The sequence below is a fragment of the Myotis lucifugus genome, unplaced genomic scaffold, assembly GCF_000147115.1.
Source record: "Myotis lucifugus unplaced genomic scaffold, Myoluc2.0 scaffold_411, whole genome shotgun sequence".
NCBI classification, from domain to species: Eukaryota; Metazoa; Chordata; class Mammalia; order Chiroptera; family Vespertilionidae; genus Myotis; species Myotis lucifugus.
Window position 1 is genome coordinate 60,442 of NW_005871459.1, and position 17,879 is coordinate 78,320.

At 42.0% G+C, this 17,879-nt stretch overlaps 1 pseudogene; it reads right to left on the bottom strand.

Moving 5' to 3' along the window:
• Positions 1-3,055: 3,055 nt before the first annotated feature.
• Positions 3,056-4,215, bottom strand: LOC102436821 (annotated as a pseudogene).
• Positions 4,216-17,879: the final 13,664 nt, after the last annotated feature.

Below are 17,879 nucleotides of genomic sequence, written 5' to 3' on the forward strand. Positions count from 1 at the left end.
GCTTTCACCGGATTGCTGCAGGTAGCACTAATTGGTCTTCCTGTGTTGGGCCTGTTTACTACTCCAGTCCATCCATCCTCTGGCCAGCCGCGGTGATACGGCTAAAATGTCGGTAACTGTCAGTACCCTGATTGGTTACCTCTTTCTTAAACCCTCTGAATGACTTCTCAAGGAATTTCAGGTAAAGTTAGAACTTGACACACCTTATACAACAAATATGCACTATTCCCCCTACTTCCCTCTGCAGCTGAACCTTCTGTGCGCACCCACTGTAACCTGGCTTTCCAGTGGCTTGTTCCACTTCTGCGCACTGTACTTCTCCCTGGCCTGAAACACTACCACTTGGTTAACATCAACTTATCTTTCAGTTTCAACTCAGACATCATTTTCATGGGGTTCTGTGGGGCCTCTGGGCTGAGTTTGCTGACTTTTCTCTCAGCACCTGTATCATGACGAGTGCAAGACCGCATTGCACGTGGTGCCTCCCTAACACCTTGCAGGCAGAGAGGACAAGGGCCAGGTCTGCCATTTCTCCAGCACTTAGCATGTTTCTCAGCGTGCAGCAGGTGCTCAATAAATATCTGTTAAATGAATAAATGGTAGTCTTGCCTCTTGGAGAGGTCTCTTCAAACACCCATAGAAAACTTAATTTTCTGATTGGGAAGGTGACCCCTAAGTGAGAAGAAAATTGAGCTCAACTTCTTCTCAAACCGGGCGGATCACTCAATGGATGAGGAATAAATCAGCGCGTGAAGAGGTACGTATTTTGTGTTCTGTGCCTGGCACAGTGCAATGGAGATTGTTCTTTGTTTGAAATCAAAAGGCTGGGTTGCGAGTGGAGCTGGTAGGCTGTTGCTAGGGAGCGCGCAGTCCCTCTCGGAGCTGATCAGGCTCTTCCAGAAGCGCCAGCTATCGGCCAGCGTGCTCAGCGCCCTGGAGAACCATCATGGCCAAACTAAAGCCATTGCAAGGAAAGGTTCGGTGGAGGGCTTTGAGCCCCCGGACAAGTCTCAGTTAAGAGCTACCGATGGTGAAAAGAACATCAGCATGGTGCTGAGCTCCAACGAAGCGAGTGAGTTTCGAGCTCTATGCACACCTGCTGAGAGCTAGCATGGACGGGCTGAGGGAGAGGGGCCAAAAGAGCAAGAGTCGGAAGAACAGAGCAGCACCGCGAAGGGCCTTGCGTCCACCAGGTAAACATGGATTCCTACTTCCCCTTCGCTTTTTACTTTTGGCCACAAAGCTGGGCTTCTGGTTCTGTTTCTGTGTGAGATTTTGGACAGGAGAAGGGCTGCAGTGTTTACAGGGAAGCGCTAAGAAGCCAGTGTATTTTAGATTGGCTACCTGGTCTGAGGCATTGTTGCATGTTCCTGGATTATCATTTAAAGTCTGCAGCCATCTGTGTGAAGAGCGACGTATCATTAAACCTGTCTGTTCACCAGCATTGAGCATCTTCCGTTTACTCCCCACGGCCCCCCTATTAACAGTCTCTGGCAGTAACTACGATTCTGGAATGATGTGACCATGAGTAGGCTTTAGCCCTATCTTCTAGGTCATTGGAATTGAAACCTGAACATTTTATAAAAAGTTGTGTTAGCTCATGGGCATTCTTCCCAACTGGCTGTATAATTTTATCATCATAGTTCCTTTAGCAAATTTGAATGAGTTCTCATAGTCAAATGAGAGTTTGCTCAATCACCTAAAGATAAACATATTACAAAATCAAAAATAAAGATTATAAATTAATGATGAAAAAAACAACAACAACCAGACAAACAAAAGACTGGGCTGCTTCCCTAAATCCTTTACCTACTACTTATGTGATTAGAGCAAGTGTTGTTATTCTTTACCATCTTAACATCATCATCTGAGAAAGGGAACTATAACCCCTACTTGTCTCATAGGTTTACTGAAATAATGCATTTATTTATTTTATTTTTTGCTAAAAAATGAAAGGTTTTATTTGCAACTTATACAACTTCATAAAAAAAGCACTGTTCAGAATCTAACATAGGCTAACTTAAACATTTTGTTGTCTAAAAAATACTGGTAATATACCTGTTTTAAAATAATTCAGACATACAATTACATAAACTAACTTTGATAACAGTTTGTAAACAGAAAAATTAATGTAATTTAAACACATTTTAGTAAATATGCAGATATATTTTATTTGTCAAGAGTAAATGTCAGTTTTATTTAGAATATTTAGGTACAAAAAATAAAAAATAATATACCTATGACTATTAAGAAAATGTTAATTGTTCTGAAACTACTACTAAGGCACTGATATGAATTATCTAAATGTTTGTATCTTTAATATTCAGATGCTCATAGCTATTTTCTTAGAGATATTTTTAGTAAGGTAATTCAATCTTATTTTTCCCTTGGAAGACAGTTTTAAGCAACAAATATGTAATACATCCTAATAAAAATACTGTGATAACACCCAGATTCAAAAGTACTTATCACTAGAAAAAGGGCTTATACAGTATACGTGGGTGTTTTTACTTTTAAACTTTTTTTTCCATCATAATACATCAGCCACAAGAAAGTGTACTGAAGCATGGAAGACCATCATGTTATATAAAATTTTATATAAAAGCTTAGGATCATGTTACTAACTGGATAATTATATCAAAAATTAGAAAGTTCTATAAAACTATTGAGAGGTTAGAGTTTTAGGTACATAATACATTTTAAAACATATTCTCAAAATTTTACCTTTAGTGTGCACAAAACAGAAGGTTCATCTTAGAACGTAAATGCAGTCAGCCTGTGAGCGCGCTCTGCTGTCATAGGCAGTGGCACGGCTCTGTGGTGGCGCTCTGCAAAGTGACAGGAAGTCGGCAGGAGAGGCAATGATCTCCATCCATCACAAACCAGCAGCTTAAGACTTCACAGCCGTGGACACATAAGTTCTATCACCCACTCTGGCTTATGTATTGACGTTATACTTGAAAGTATTTTTCCATAAAAGACAGTAACTGTGGCCATTTGCCAGATATAAAACAACTGATATAGCAAATAAAATGAGCAAGAAAATCACAGCATCTTTCTAACTTTTCAATAACTTTTGCTTGTGATGACCTTCTGTGATCTGGAACCTTTGTTTTACATAACATTGGAGTTCTTACGGTCCTTGTCCTTCTTCAGGTTGCTGCCCATAAAGGTCTGGTTCTGGTATATCTCCGAGGTAGTTTTCTTTTTAGAGAAAGAGATTATTTCTTCTTCCAAAAGTCTTCTCTTCTCCTCAAGCTTCATTCTCTTCTTGGTGAACTCTTTCGAGGTGCTCGTATTTGGCCTGCAGCTCTCTTTCAGCTTCTTTTAGCATGGCTTCTTCCTCCTTCACCCGCTGCACAAACACCTGCTTCAGTTCTTCTTCCTTCCTCTGACGTTCCCCATAAAATTCGTGTCTTTTGGCCTCCTATGTCTCTTGAAGACTGGGAGGCTGGTTCTCTGGGCCCACATCAGGAAAGCCCATTCCCTCCAGGTTGCAACGCCTGTACAGTTCACAGGGCCTCGTATGGGTCTGTTCTCTCTGACCCTCCACGTTTGTACACATGAGCATTTCGCGAAGCTTACAAAGTCACAGCGGTTTTCATTTCCCACTGGTACAGCACCCCAAGCGTACTGGTGAGCTTTGACCAGCTTATTTCCAACTTTTACCTCATCCATACTTCCTACAACAGCAAATGGCAAATGTCCATTCATTAAAGCATTGATTTTAGCAAGAGTTTCATCATCTGTCGGGAATTGGTATATCTGGACGCCATTGCTGACCAATTCACTCATGAGCTTGATCTTAAACTTCTGTGATTCAGTTTTAGAAATTGCATCTGCTTTGGCAATCACTGGTATAATATTCACCTTGCTGTCAAGGCTCTTCATGGCTAGAGGTCCAGTGTCTTCTGAGAGTGGCCTGTGGGAGAGATGAAGTAGAGGCATGCATGGACACGAGAATCGTGGTAGTTAAAGAGAGAACGCTTGATCTTCAGTTCTTCTTGCAGATAGGCCTCAAACTGAGCATCTATGTAGTCAACTATTGGTTGGTAGCAACACAGAATATTAAAACAGGAGCCTTGCTGAATGGATCTGTTGACCAGCTGATCAGGCAAACTCTCAAAACCAACATGGCCAGACATAGTTAAAGAATGAATATTTTCTCTTTTTCTCTGTTCATCATCAGATACTTGGGAGGACATACAAGATTTTGTTGCCATGTGAGAATGAAAGAGCTGAGTCAGAGCATTGCCGAGGAGATCAAGAACCTGGTGGGGTTGCCGAAACCGGTTTGGCTCAGTGGATAGAGCGTCGGCCTGCGGACTGAAGGGTCCCAGGTTCGATTCCGGTCAAGGGCATGTACCTGGGTTGCGGGCACATCCCCAGTGGGAGATGTGCAGGAGGCAGCTGGTCGATGTTTCTCTCTCATCGATGTTTCTGGCTCTCTATCCCTCTCCCTTCCTCTCTGTAAAAAAATCAATAAAATATATTAAAAAAAAAAAAAGAACCTGGTGGGAGCCCTGGGCGAGGACGATGGTGAAAGTGACACAGGCAGCGGGGGTGGGCGCTGGAGGCTTTCAAAAGTCTGAAATAATGTATTTAAATACAACTTGTGACGCCATTCAGATGGCAACATGGGTTGTTCCCAACTTCAGTTCCCTCACGGGAAGACTCCCTGGCAGCTGTCCATAGACAAGACACCACTGTGAAAGTCCTGGAGCTGGGGGTGAGGCTGAAGCACCCCCTAGATCACAGGGAAGGTTAAGAGAAGCTGCTAGTGACCACACTGCCTCTCCCAGGCTGTGGTTTTTCCAGCGGGAGGAGGGGGCTCAAGGTGGACAGCCCCCAGTGTGTAGGATGATCCCAGGAGGCCCACTTGGGTTTCGCCTCCTGGGGGTGTCTGGGAGAATCTGCAGGACCTGGCCATGGGGCTCAGATAGAGACAGAAGGTGGCTTACAGCCACCAGTGCTCAGCTCCGGGCGCACCAGGCTCCTGCATGCAGTGGGGCCCAGCAGAGACCCGCCAGGGCTCTGCATGTCTGCAGAGCTCAGCTGGTGACCCCCTCTGGCCCAGGAGCGCAGTTGGCAGTTCTGCCTGATTTGGGTTCCCAGCCAATGAGCTGTACTGGCCATGGAGCCCATTGTACGGCCCCACCCAGACAAGATAGAAAGTTCACAGCCTCCCTCAAAGGCTGAGTCTAGGCCAGTGATGGCGAACTCATTTTTTTGGTTGATTTTTCTTTGTTAAATGGCATTTAAATATATAAAATAAATATCAAAAATATAAATCTTTGCTTTACTATGGTTGCAAATATCAAAAAATTTCTATATGTGACACGGCACCAGAGTTAAGTTAGGGTTTTTCCAAATGCTGACACGCCGAGCTCAAAAGGTTCTCCATCACTGGTCTAGGCTCTAGTGCAGTGGTTCCCAACATGGGGCACACGCCCCACAGGGGGACAATTTGATGTTTAAGGGGGGCAATTAGAGAATGAGTTATTAACAATGATTTTTTTGCATCCCTTATGGTTCTAGGGGCCTCATATACAGTATATAAATATATATTGTGTCACATTTATGCATTTCAGTTCTCTATTATATGTTTTGAAACTGTATTTGCTATTTTTTAAATGTCACTTCATATTATTATTTTTTAAACAATTTCTTAGTGATTTCTTCCTCAGTACTTCAACTGTCCTTTCGTTCTTTTATTTTTCTCTTTCATGTATGCCATGTTCTTTAGAAGCTTGTTTAGACCAAGTTAATGGCCTGTTAGGCTTCCTCCATGTGAATAGGAGCTCACTTTTTGAATTATAAGAATTATATGTCATGGGGGGGGCATCAGGATTTTAGGGATGCTTAGGTGGGACATGGCCAAAACAAGGTTGGGAACCACTGCTCTAGTGCCTGCTGACCAGGAGGCCTGGCCAGAGAACCCGGGCAGCCATGGAGCCCATCTTACAGCTGTGCTGGGCAGGGAGCCAAGCAAGAAGCCCTGCTCAACTAAGTATATATACTAGTAACGTCTGGTCCTGCACAAGCAGAGATCCTCTGAACCCAGCCCACAGCCCCGCCCCACAGTGGAGCCCAGCCTGTAACTCTGCCTGACTACTGAACACTGCCTGTAGCTTTGTCCAATCAGGGAGCCCAATCCTGGTGAAGTAGCCTAAGTAGCAATACCTCCCAGAGAATACAGACAGCTGGAGGCTCCTGCAGACTGGAGAGCCCGCCAGCAACTCTGAGCACAACAGCTAGCAGCCTACCTGATCACAGAAGCACAGCCTGTGGCCCTGCCCAACTTCCAGGCATAGACCACGCCCTGCCTGATTGCAGAGCACAGCGTGAGGTCTCACCTGATTGCCAACCTTTGCCCACAGCCCTGGGCACCACCTGGTTGGGGAGTGCAGCCTGAGACCCCACCGAACCAGGAGCAATTGCGGATCCCAGCCTGTAGCCAGGCCACCTCACATCTCAAGGAGCTAGAAACAGAACACACAGCCCGAGGTTAGCAGGAGGAAGGAACTAGTGAAGGCGAGAACAGAAATACGTAGGCCAGAGAATAGGAAAGCAATAGAAAAGATGAACACAACTCCGAGTTGGTGAGACAGGACCCCAAAAATAAAATTGTCAATGAAAGAGCAGATAGTACAACTGATACCACAGAAATACAAGGGGGTGGCAAGACTGCTATGAACAATCATATGCCAATGAATTGGAAAACCTAGAAGAAATGAATAAATTTCTAGAAACATACAATACACCAAGACTTAATCAGGAAGAAACAGAAATTCCGAACAGATCAATAATGTATAAGGAGATGGAGTCAGTAATCAAAAACAACACAACAAATTCACTGGTGAATTCTACCAAGCATTTAAAGTATTAACACAGACTTTCTTAAACACAAAAAATTGAATAGCAGGGAACACCCTAAACTCATTTTATGAGGCCAGCATCGCCCTGCTACCAAAGCCAGCGAAGGACACGACAAGAAAAGAAAACTGCATGCCACTATTCCTGATAAACACAGATGCAAAATTTCAACAAATACAATAAAACCAAATTCAACAGCAAATTAAAAGATCATAAACCATGACAAATGGTATTTATTACTAGGATGAAAGGATATACAACATATGCAAATCAATGTGATACATCATATTAATAGGATAAAGAATTTAAATCATATGCTAATTTCAACTGATGCTAAAAATTTGACAAAATTCAACAGCCATTCATGATAAATACACTTAACTAATTGGGTATAAAAGAAACGTACCTCATAAAGGTATATCATAAAGGCTTACAGCCAGCCTGCACCTAATGTTATAGTGAATGGCAAAGGTTGATAGTTTTCCTCCATGATAAGGAGCAAGATAAGAGTGCCTGCCCTGGCCACTTCTAGTCCACATAACACTGGAAGTCCTAGCTGGAGCAATTAGGTGAGAAAAAGATATAAAGTCATGCAAATTACAAAAGTAAATTATGTTTGCAAATGACATGACCTTATAAGTAGGAAGTCGTAGATTCCACCAAAAATCTCCTGGAACTAATAAATGAATTTAGTAAAGTTTCAGATACAAAATCAATATGCAATAATAAGTTGCATTTTTATACACTAACAATGAAATATATATAAGAGGAATAAAAAACAACCCCATTTTCAATAGCATTGAATACATTGAACCAAGGAAGTGAGAGATCTGTACACTGACAACTATGAGACATTAATAAAAGAAATTGAAGTCAACACAAATAAATGAAAAGACATGTCATGTTTGTAGATTGGAAGAATTAACATAATCAAAATATTCATATTACCCAAAGGTATCTATCTATAGATTCAATGCAATCCCTGTCAAGATTTTAATAGCATATTTCATAGAAATAGAAAAACATGTTCTAAAATTTGTATGAAACCACAAAAACCCTGTGTAGCCAAAGCAATAGCAAGAAAGAAGAACAAGCCTGAAGAGGACACAGTTCCTGATTTCAAACTATGTTACAAAGCTATAGTAATTGAAACAGTGTGGTACTGGCAAATAAACTGACATGTAGACCAACGGAACAGAATAGAAAGCCTAAAATAGACCTATGAATATACAGTCAATTAATATTTGACAAGGGAGCCAAGAATACTCAACGGAGAAAAGTAGTCTCTTCTAAAATAGTGTTCAGAAAACTGGTTATTCACATGCAAAAGAATAAAGTGGGACCCCTATGCCACACCACTCATAAAAATCAACTCGAAATGGATTAAATATTTAAATGTAAGACCTGAACCCATAAAACTTCTAGAATAAAACAGAAGGAAAACATAACTGATATTGGCCATGCTAATAATTTTATGGATATGACACCAAAAAACACAAGTAACAAAGGCAAAAATCAGCAAGATGACTACATCAAACTGAAAAGCTCCTGAGAAGCACAGCAAAAGAAACAATCACACAAAAAAGGGAAAAGATAGCCTAAAAAACAGACACATGAAAAGGTGTGTCATTATCTGGGAAGTGCAAATCAAACCCACAGTGAGATGTCCCCTCCCCCCTGGTGGAATGGCTGTAGTCAAAGAGACAAGAGATGACAAGTGCTGGGAAGAGGTGAAGAAAGGAAGCTGCTGGTGGGATTTGGAAGTGGCACAGCCACTATGGAAAACAGTGTGGAGGTTCCTCAAAAAATTAAAAATGGAACTACTTTATGATCCAGCAAAATCCACTTCCGGGTAATTATCCACAGGAAATGAAATCACTGTCTCAAAGACATAGCTGCAGCCCTGCAGCATTGTTTACAATAGTCAAGACCTGGAAACCACCCGGGTGTCCATCAGCGGATGAGTGCGTAAAGGGAAGGTGGCATGCACGTGCAATGGAATGCTATTCAACCATAAAGAAGGAAATACTGCACTTATGGCAAAGTGGGTGAACTTTGAGGGCGTTATGCTAAATAAAGCAAGTCAGGTAGGGAAGACAAACTGCACGGTCTCACTCACGTGTGGAAACTAGGAATCGAAACTCAGAAGCAGAGCACATTGGTGGCTGCCAGGGCCAGGGGGCAGGGGAGAAACAGAGGCAGCTGGTCAGGGCGGACAGACTTCCAGTTGTAAGATGAACCCGTCCTGGTGGTGTAATATACAGATGGTGACTATGGTTGACAATACTGCTTTGTATGCAGGGGTGGGCAAAAGTAGGCTTATGGTTGCTCGTATGGAAGAAGACATGCACGCTCTGATGACTCCAATAGCTCTATTAACTCAAAAGAATGTCACAATGGCACAGTAACCTACTTTTCCCACCTCTGTATTTGAAATCAACTAAGAGAGTAGATCTTAAAAAGTTCTCACCACAAGAAATTACAACTTTTTAGGCGATAGATGTGTTAACTAGCCTTCTATGGTAATCATTTCATAGCATATACATATATTAAATCATGACATTGAACACCTTAAACATATACCAGGTTATATGTCAATTATTTCTCAATAAAGCTAGAAAATGAACATTTTACCCACTTGAAATTGAATCATATGAATAAAATACCTACTAAAAAGAGAAGAAATTAGAATTCAAGAAAAAAGTAAACATAATATGTAAAAGGTTAATGATATAAAAATGAGGTATTAATACATTGAGGTGTCATGGTATAACAATCCCAGCTATCAGTATTTTTGAGTGCTTGCTATGTTTGGGAATTCTACATGCATCATTTTATTTTATCTTCCTGAACATCCTGGTTAAAGTATGTCTTCCTTTTAACTGAGGGAACTGAGCCTCAGAGAGGCTAAATAATTTGTCTGAGGCCACACAGCTTGCAAAGCCTGAGCCAGCTTCCCATTCATTCTGGAACAGTGGAGATGGCCGGGATTGGTCCAGAAGACCTGGGTCCGAGTCTTAGTTCCCTTATTCACATCCCTTAACCCCCTGAGCCTGGTTTTCGAAGCTGCCGAAAGGGGGATAAAGTGTTTACCTCGCAGAATTGTTGTGAGGCTTATAAACAGTTTTGCAGTTTAATGGACTGAACACATTGGCGGTCTACCTCACCACACGTCATTTTCCGAAAGCCCAGTGGAAAGAACAGTCACCTCAATCCTAATCACGTTTGTTTCCTCCTTGTTTCACCCCCTGTTTGTGTTGGAGAGAACCACAGACTATGCCATAGTGTGAGAGGATGGACTAGACCTACCATAGACCCAGGTTGCAGTACCGGTTCTGCCACACACTGGCTGAGGGAAACCACTCGTCCTCTTCAAGACTCAGTTTCCTTAGCCCTAAATGGGCCAACAATGGGTTCTGTGTCCTAGGATTGCTTGTGAGGGCCAGAGGGGCAATGCACCGGCATTCTTTACTAGTTCACGGTACATCAGGAGGCTTAACAAATGGCACCAAAAGCGATACCGACTAGTAGGTAAGGAATAACAGCACATCACACATTATACACGTCAAAAAGCACTAAACCAGTTTCATACTGAAATGAGCTGTCGACGTTGATATGATCAGGTTTTGTTTCATGAATGGGGAGTATTTTGCTGCCTCCGCAGAGCCACCCGCCTGGCCACTCTCATACCCACAATTCTTCCTTTGAGAGCGGTGCTTCCTCCATCGCACAGTTCCAGGGGGTCCAGGAGGACTAGGGGCTCCCAGGGAAGATGATGGGGACAAGTGAGGGTCACCCGTGGTTTCCCAGAAGCAGCGAAGAGGAGCTTCAGGAAAAGGTCAGTGCAGAGAGCAGAGTGGGGAAAATTAGTTTCTAATGCTGAGGAAGTTATTGACTCAATAAAGCGGAGAGTATAATAGCCCTATGAAAAGACCTTTTCTCTCGCATTTGTGTGTTGTGCCCCAGACACAATCGAACGCTCTGCAGGTGCCCACATGGCATTTTGTGGATACATACCCGGCCGTCCACCCCGCTCCATACATCCCGTAAGCGGGCAAGGTCAGACTAGACACGACGAGGCTCAAGAGTTGCTCAGTGACCATTGGCAAGCAGTCAAAGCCACGAGGTCCCGCTTTGCGCATGGATTTTCTAAGGCATCTCCGGGCATCTCCACCCTGAAACATGTCCTGGACCTCCCAGGGCTGGGATCTTTAAATACTTTTGGATGTCAGCACTGGCAAAGCTGAGGCCCTTTTACACCTGACCGCACTTGTAACGGGCAGCGGGCATTTGATTTGCGTCTGCGGAAGGACGGGGGGCGGGCTTGCCTCTCAGGCCATCCGCGCAGGCGCTGAGAGGTCGCAGCACTGTAACAAGTGGCCGGTTCAAATCCTGACTCTCCACTTGTTGCTGGGATGTTAGGCAAGTGAATGAACCTTCTCAAGTTTCATCCAAGAGCTAGCAGTGCCAATTTCCTGAGGTTATTTGAAGAATTAAATGAGAAAACCTGCTCACATGAACTTGATCACGTCACATTCCATTACTTGAGCATCAGATTAGCAGTCGGGGCACCGACCGGGCAGCCGAGCATCTGGCTTCAGAATCCGTAACCATCCTGGCCAGTGTGTGAGCGGGGTTGGAGTTGGGGTTGGGAGTGTCACAGACACAGGCTGGAGCAGGGGTCGCAATGCACACGGCTCTTAATACATTCCTGGCAAACGTCGATTGTACGTGTGCTGAATGCCAGGCACTCTCCTAAATACTTCATGGTAGTAACTGATTTCCCCTTTGCAGTAATCCTATGAGGTGGGAAGTAGGGTTCACCCCGTCTGAGAGGCGAGGAACCCGAAGCATGGGGGTGTTACCTACCTGCTCCGTGTCACACGGGAAGTGGAGTCAAGCCGCACAGTTTAGGAATCTACTAACGTAGCCACCATCATCCTCATCCTAAACTCTCCAATACTCACTGGAGCAGAGTCCCTCACCTCAGCACTGCTGACATCTTGGGCCAGGAAGTCTTTGCTGTGGGAGCCTCCTGGGCACTGTAGGGCGCTCAGCAGCCTCCCTGGCTTCTGTCTATGATGTGGCAGTGGCCCTGCCTTCCTGCCAGCTGTGACATTACCAAATATTCCCTTTGGTGGGGGGGTGGCAAAATTAATTTGAAGTTTGACTTGGCCATTTGCCAGCTGTGTGACCTTGGACAAGTTACTTAGCCTCTCTGGTGCTCAATTACTTCATGTTAAAGGGAGACAGATTTCAGTCAAGATGATCAGAAAGATAAAATAAAATTCTGCATTAAAGTTCCTGAACACAGTAGGCACTTAATAGACGGTGGCTGGAGTGATTAACCCATGCTCCCTCAGTGTGCTGGCCCCGCACCCCGCACCATGATACACCTTGTACATTTGCTCACAAACATTATTTCAGTCAACCTGTGAGACAAGCGGGGTCCCCTCCTCAACCGTGACATTGAGAACCACCAACTGGTGGTTCATCCAATAGATAAATCACTCCTCCCTCCTGAGGAAGGCAGAGGTGTTGAGAGGGTCTGTAAAGTGGAATGGAAATCCCTTCTCATTTATGGAAACTTGAGCATATTTCGCACCTCTCCACCCTAATGGTAACAGCAATGACACACAACATTTACTGAGCCTTTACTATGTACCAGGAACTCTGTGCTCAATTGTTTGCCATGCATTGTGTTATCCCTTAAAATCCTGGCAAGGGCTAATGTCAGCAATGACCCAACGTGTTTACGTCTCATGGCCCTTGTGCATCTGTCCTGTGTTCACGCTCTTTGGCAGTGCCCTCTCACACTGACTCCGGGCTTGGTCACGGGACTGCTCTCACCGAGGAAACACCCACAGACTGGCCGCAAGCAGACTTGCAAGCGCTTATGCACCAGGGCTGTCTCTTGGCACCTCCTGGAAAGCGGAGCTGCTGCATGAACAAGCCCAGGCCAGCCCGCTGGCGCAGGAGACATTTTTAGCCTATTTGCCCCTGGTTGCCCTACCTGACAGCCAGCCGGTCCCCAGCGGCTGGCCGCGGAACCCAGATGCATGAGTGAGCTCCTCCGAGACCAGAAGAATTGGCCAGATGAGCCTAACCCTGATTGACAACCTAGAACCATGAATTAATAAATGGCGGTTGCTTCAAGCCATATGTTTTGGGTGGTTTTATTGAGGATACAGAAAAAGCTAACTGAAATATTTCCTTTTACCTACAAATGGGGACATGCAGTGTCAAAGAGGTTGAGTATGTTTCTGTGGTCACAGCTAGTACGTGAGAGCAGTGGAAAAATGCATTACTCTCCGGAGAGCCACGCTGCGAATAATGACAGTTTTACTTCCTCCTTCCCAATTTGGAAGCCTTTTATTTTTTGGAAGCCTTGTCTGATCGCTGTGACTAAGGACTTCCAGGACTAGTGTTGAATAAGAGTGGTGAAAGGGGATATCCCTGTCTTATTCCTGTTCTTAGGGGAAATGGTTTTAGTTTTTGCCCAGTGAGATGATATTGGCTGGAGGTTTGTCATATGTGGCCTTTATTATGTTGAGGTATGATCCCTCTATTCCCACTTTGCTGAGAGTTTTTGTGGAAAAAAAAAAAAGGTGTTGAGTTTTGTCGAACGCTTTTTCTGTGTCAATTGAAATGGTCATGTGACTTTTGTCTTCCAATTTGTTTATGTGATGTATCACATTTACTGATTTGTCAATATTGTACCAGGCTTGCATCCCTAGAATAAATCCCACTTGGTCATGGTGTATGACCTTTTTTAACACTTGGAGTGGGGGAAACGAGTTAAGTCGGCTCCCGTGAATTGCGCGTACTCCGCGGGAGCCGTCTTTAACTCGGTTCATATAGATTTGCGGTGGAGTGCGGGAAACGTGTAAACTCGGGCCGATTGTAACTGCGTATTACCAAATATTTGTTTGTAATCCACCCTTTTGGTGGATGGAACAAAACCAAAAGACAGAGCCATCTTATATTTTGGCGGGAAATTCACCCCCACACCGGAGTGTTAATATATTGCTGGATCCGATTTGCTAATATTTTGTTGAGGGTTTTAGCATCTATGTTCATTAGGGATATGGGCCTGTAATTCTCTCTCTCTCTTTTTTTTTAGTGTCTTTTTCTGGTTTTGGAATTTGGATAATGCTGGCCTCATAAAAAGTGCTTGGTAGAGTTCCTTCCTCTTGGGTGTTTTTGAATAGTTTGAGGAGGAGGATAGGTGTTAGTTCTTATTTGAATGTTTGGTAAGACTCTCCTGTAAAGCCATCCAGACCAGGGCTTTTGTTTGCTGGCAGTTTTTAAAAAAATTATTATTACTGTTTCAATTTCATCAGTAATTATCAGACTATTCAGGTTTTCTAATTCTTCTTGATTGAGTTTTGGAAGATTGTATTTTTCTAGGAATATGTCTATTTCATCCAGGTTGTCCACCTGGTTGGAATACAGTTGTTCATAGTATGTTTTTTTTTAATTTTTATTTTTTAATGATCCTTTGAATTTCTATGGGGTCAGTTGTTACTTCATCTCTTTCATCTCTGATTTTGTTTATTTGGATCCTCTCTCTTTGTTTCTTGATGAGTCTGGCTAAAGGTTCATCAATCTTGTTTATATTTTCAAAAAACCAGCTCTTGGTTTTATTGGTCTTGTGTGTGTGTGTGTGTGTGTGTGTGTGTGTGTTTAGTCTCTATGTCCTTTATTGCCACTCTGATCTTTATTATTTCCTCCCTTCTACTTACTCTGGATTTTTCTTGTTGTTATCTTTCTAATTCTTTATGTTGTAGAGTTATACAGTTTATTAGAAGTGTTTCTTATTCTTTGAGGTAGGCCTATAATGCTATGAACTTCCCTCTCAGGACTGCTTTCACTGCGTCCCATAGATATTGGGTTGTTGTGTGTTCATTTTCATTTGTTTTCAGGACATTTTTCATTTCTTCCTTGATCTTTTTGGTAACACATTCATTGTTTAGTAACATGCTATTTAGCCTCCATGTGTTTGAATGTTTTTGGGTGTTTTTATTGTAGTTGATTTCTAATTTCATGCTACTGTGATCCAAGAAAATGCTTGATATGATTTCAATCTTCTTGAACTAATAGAGACTTAATTTGTGTCCTAACATGTGGTCTATCTTTGAAAATGTCCCATGTGCACTAGAGAAGAATGTATATTTTGTAGCTTTGGTATGAAATGTTCTGAAAATGTCAATTAATTCCATCTGATCTAGTGAGTCATTTAGGATCGCTATTTCCTTGTTGACTTTTTGTCTGGAAGATCTATCCAGTGATGTCAGTGGAGTGTTACCTTGCCCTACTATGACTGTATTGCTGTTGATTTCTCCCTTAAAATCCTCCAGAAGTTTTTTTTATATATTTGGATGCTCCTATATTAGGTTCATATATGTTTATAAGAGTTATATCCTTGTTATATCAATCCCTTTAGTATTATGAAGTAGCCTTCATTATCTCTTGTTATGGCTTTCACTCTGAAGTCTATTTTGTCAGATATGAGTATTGTTACCCCAGATTTTTTTCATTTCCATTAACCTGTAAAATTGTTTCCATCCCTTCACTTTCATTCTGTGTGAGTCCTTTGGTCTGAGGTGGGTCTCTTGCAGACACCATATAATTGGGTCATGCTTTCTTATCCATTCATCTATCCTATGTCTTTTGATTAGAGCATTTGAGACATTTACATTTAAGGTTATTATTGATAGGTACTTATTTGTTGCCATTCAGATTCTTTATGCCGGTGTTCTTCTCTTTCTCTCTATTTCTTCTTCTTACAATAGCCCTTTAGCATTTCTTGCAGTGCTGGTTTGATGGTAATAAACTCCTTTAGGCTTATTTTTGGTCTGTGAAGCTCTTTACTTCACCTTTGATTTTGAATGATAGCCTTGCTAGATAGAGTAGTCTTGGGTTTAGTCCAGCCGTGGGCAAACTACGGCCCACGGGCTGGATCCGGCCCGTTTGAAATGAATAAAACTAAAAAAAAAAAGACCGTACCCTTTTATGTAATGATGTTTACTTTGAATTTATATTAGTTCACACAAACACTCCATCCATGCTTTTGTTCCGGCCCTCTGGTCCAGTTTAAGAACCCATTGTGGCCCTCGAGTCAAAAAGTTTGCCCAACCCTGGTTTAGTCCCTTGGTTTTCATTACTTTGTATACTTCATGCCACTCTCTTCTGGCCTGAAATGTTTCTATTGAGAAATCAGCTGACAGTCTAATGCAGTGATGGTGAACCTATGACACCGTGTCAGAGGTGACACGCAAACTCATTTTTTGGGTTGATTTTTCTTTGTTAAATGGCATTTAAATATATAAAATAAATATCAAAAATATAAGTCTTTGTTTTACTATGGTTGCAAATATCAAAAAATTCCTATATGTGAGACGGCACCAGAGTTAAGTTAGGGTTTTTCAAAATGCTGACACGCCGAGCTCAAAAGGTTCGCCATCACTGGTCTAATTGGAGCTCCCTTGTAGTTAACTATCTATCTCTTGTAGCCTTTAAGATTCTTTCTTTGTTTTTAATGTTTGCCATTTTAATTGTTATGTGCCTAGGTATGGGTCTTTTGGGGTTCATCTTGATTGGGACTCTCTGTGTTTCCTGAACTTGAGTGACTTTTTCCTTTACCAGGTTAGGGAAGTTTTCTGCTATTATTTATTCAAACAGATTCTTTATTCCTTTATGAGATTCTTCTCCTTCTGGTATTTCTATGATGTGAATGTTATGTTTCATGTTGTCCCAAAGCTCCCTTAGACTTTCCTCCTGCCTTTTAATTTTCTTCCATTTGTTGCTCTGAATGGGTGTTTTTTCTACCTTGTCTTCTAATTTGCTGATTCAGTCCTCAGCTTCTTCTAGTCTACTGTTGTATCCTTCCAGGGTTCTTTAGTTCAGCTATATCATTCCTCATTTGCAATTGATTCTTATTTATTGTTTCAACCCCTCTTTTCATGTAGGTGTAGCTCTCATTAAGTCCTTTATAATTCTCATTAAGTTGCTTGTAGTTCTCACTGAGTTGTTTGAGCACTCTTATTACCATTACTCTGAATTTTTTTATCTGACAAATTGGTTGCCTCCATTTCATTTAGTTCCTTTTCTGGCAAGTCCTTCTTTTCTTTCATTTGGGGGTTGTTTCTTTGTCTCCTAATTTTTTCTGTCCCTTTGATTTTGTTTTTATATATAGATCAAACTGCTATGTCTCCCAGACTTTGTGGGGTGGTCTTATGTAGTAGGTGTTTTGTGGGACCCAGGGTGCAGTCTCTTAGATCTCTGAGCACCCATCTAGGAAAGCCCCTTGTTTGAGTTACTTGGATTCTCCTCTTGTAGTTGGGTTTTGAATATTATTGTCTCGTTTGTGGATGGAGTGTCCTATTAGGCTGGCTGACTATATGTCTCACCCCTGACCACATTGTGCAAGCTGTTGTGCAGGTGCTGACTGAAGAGAACAAAATACAAAACAACAAAACATAAAACAAAAGAAATCAAATAAAAACATACACAAGACCCCCATAGCAGCAACAAAAGTAACCATCAGAGAAGAGAGAATTAGGAAAAAGAAAAGAGAGCAAGAATGATAGAAAAAAAAAGAAAGAAAGAAAAGAATATGAGGAGAAAACAAAACAAACAAACAAAAGTACAAAAAAATCACACGAAAAAGAGGAATATGTTGGTGCAGAGCTGAATGAATAATTAGGGGAATAGGAGAAGGAAAACAGTTTAAAATAAAGGAGGAAGAAAAGAAAAGAACATTAAAAGGAAAATAGAAGACAAGTCAGATAGACCTAAAATAAGAAAAGGAAAAAAGATGCAAAAGCAGGAGAAAAAGAAAAGAGAGAAAGGAAAGAGAAAAAATTGAGTTGTGAAAAAAAAGAAAAAAATTGAGTAGGAAAAAGGAAGAGGAAAATTAGATATATGAATGAAACAATAGAGATTATAATAATAACAAATCAGTAAGCAGGTAGATAAATTTAAAAGGAAAAAAGAAAGGA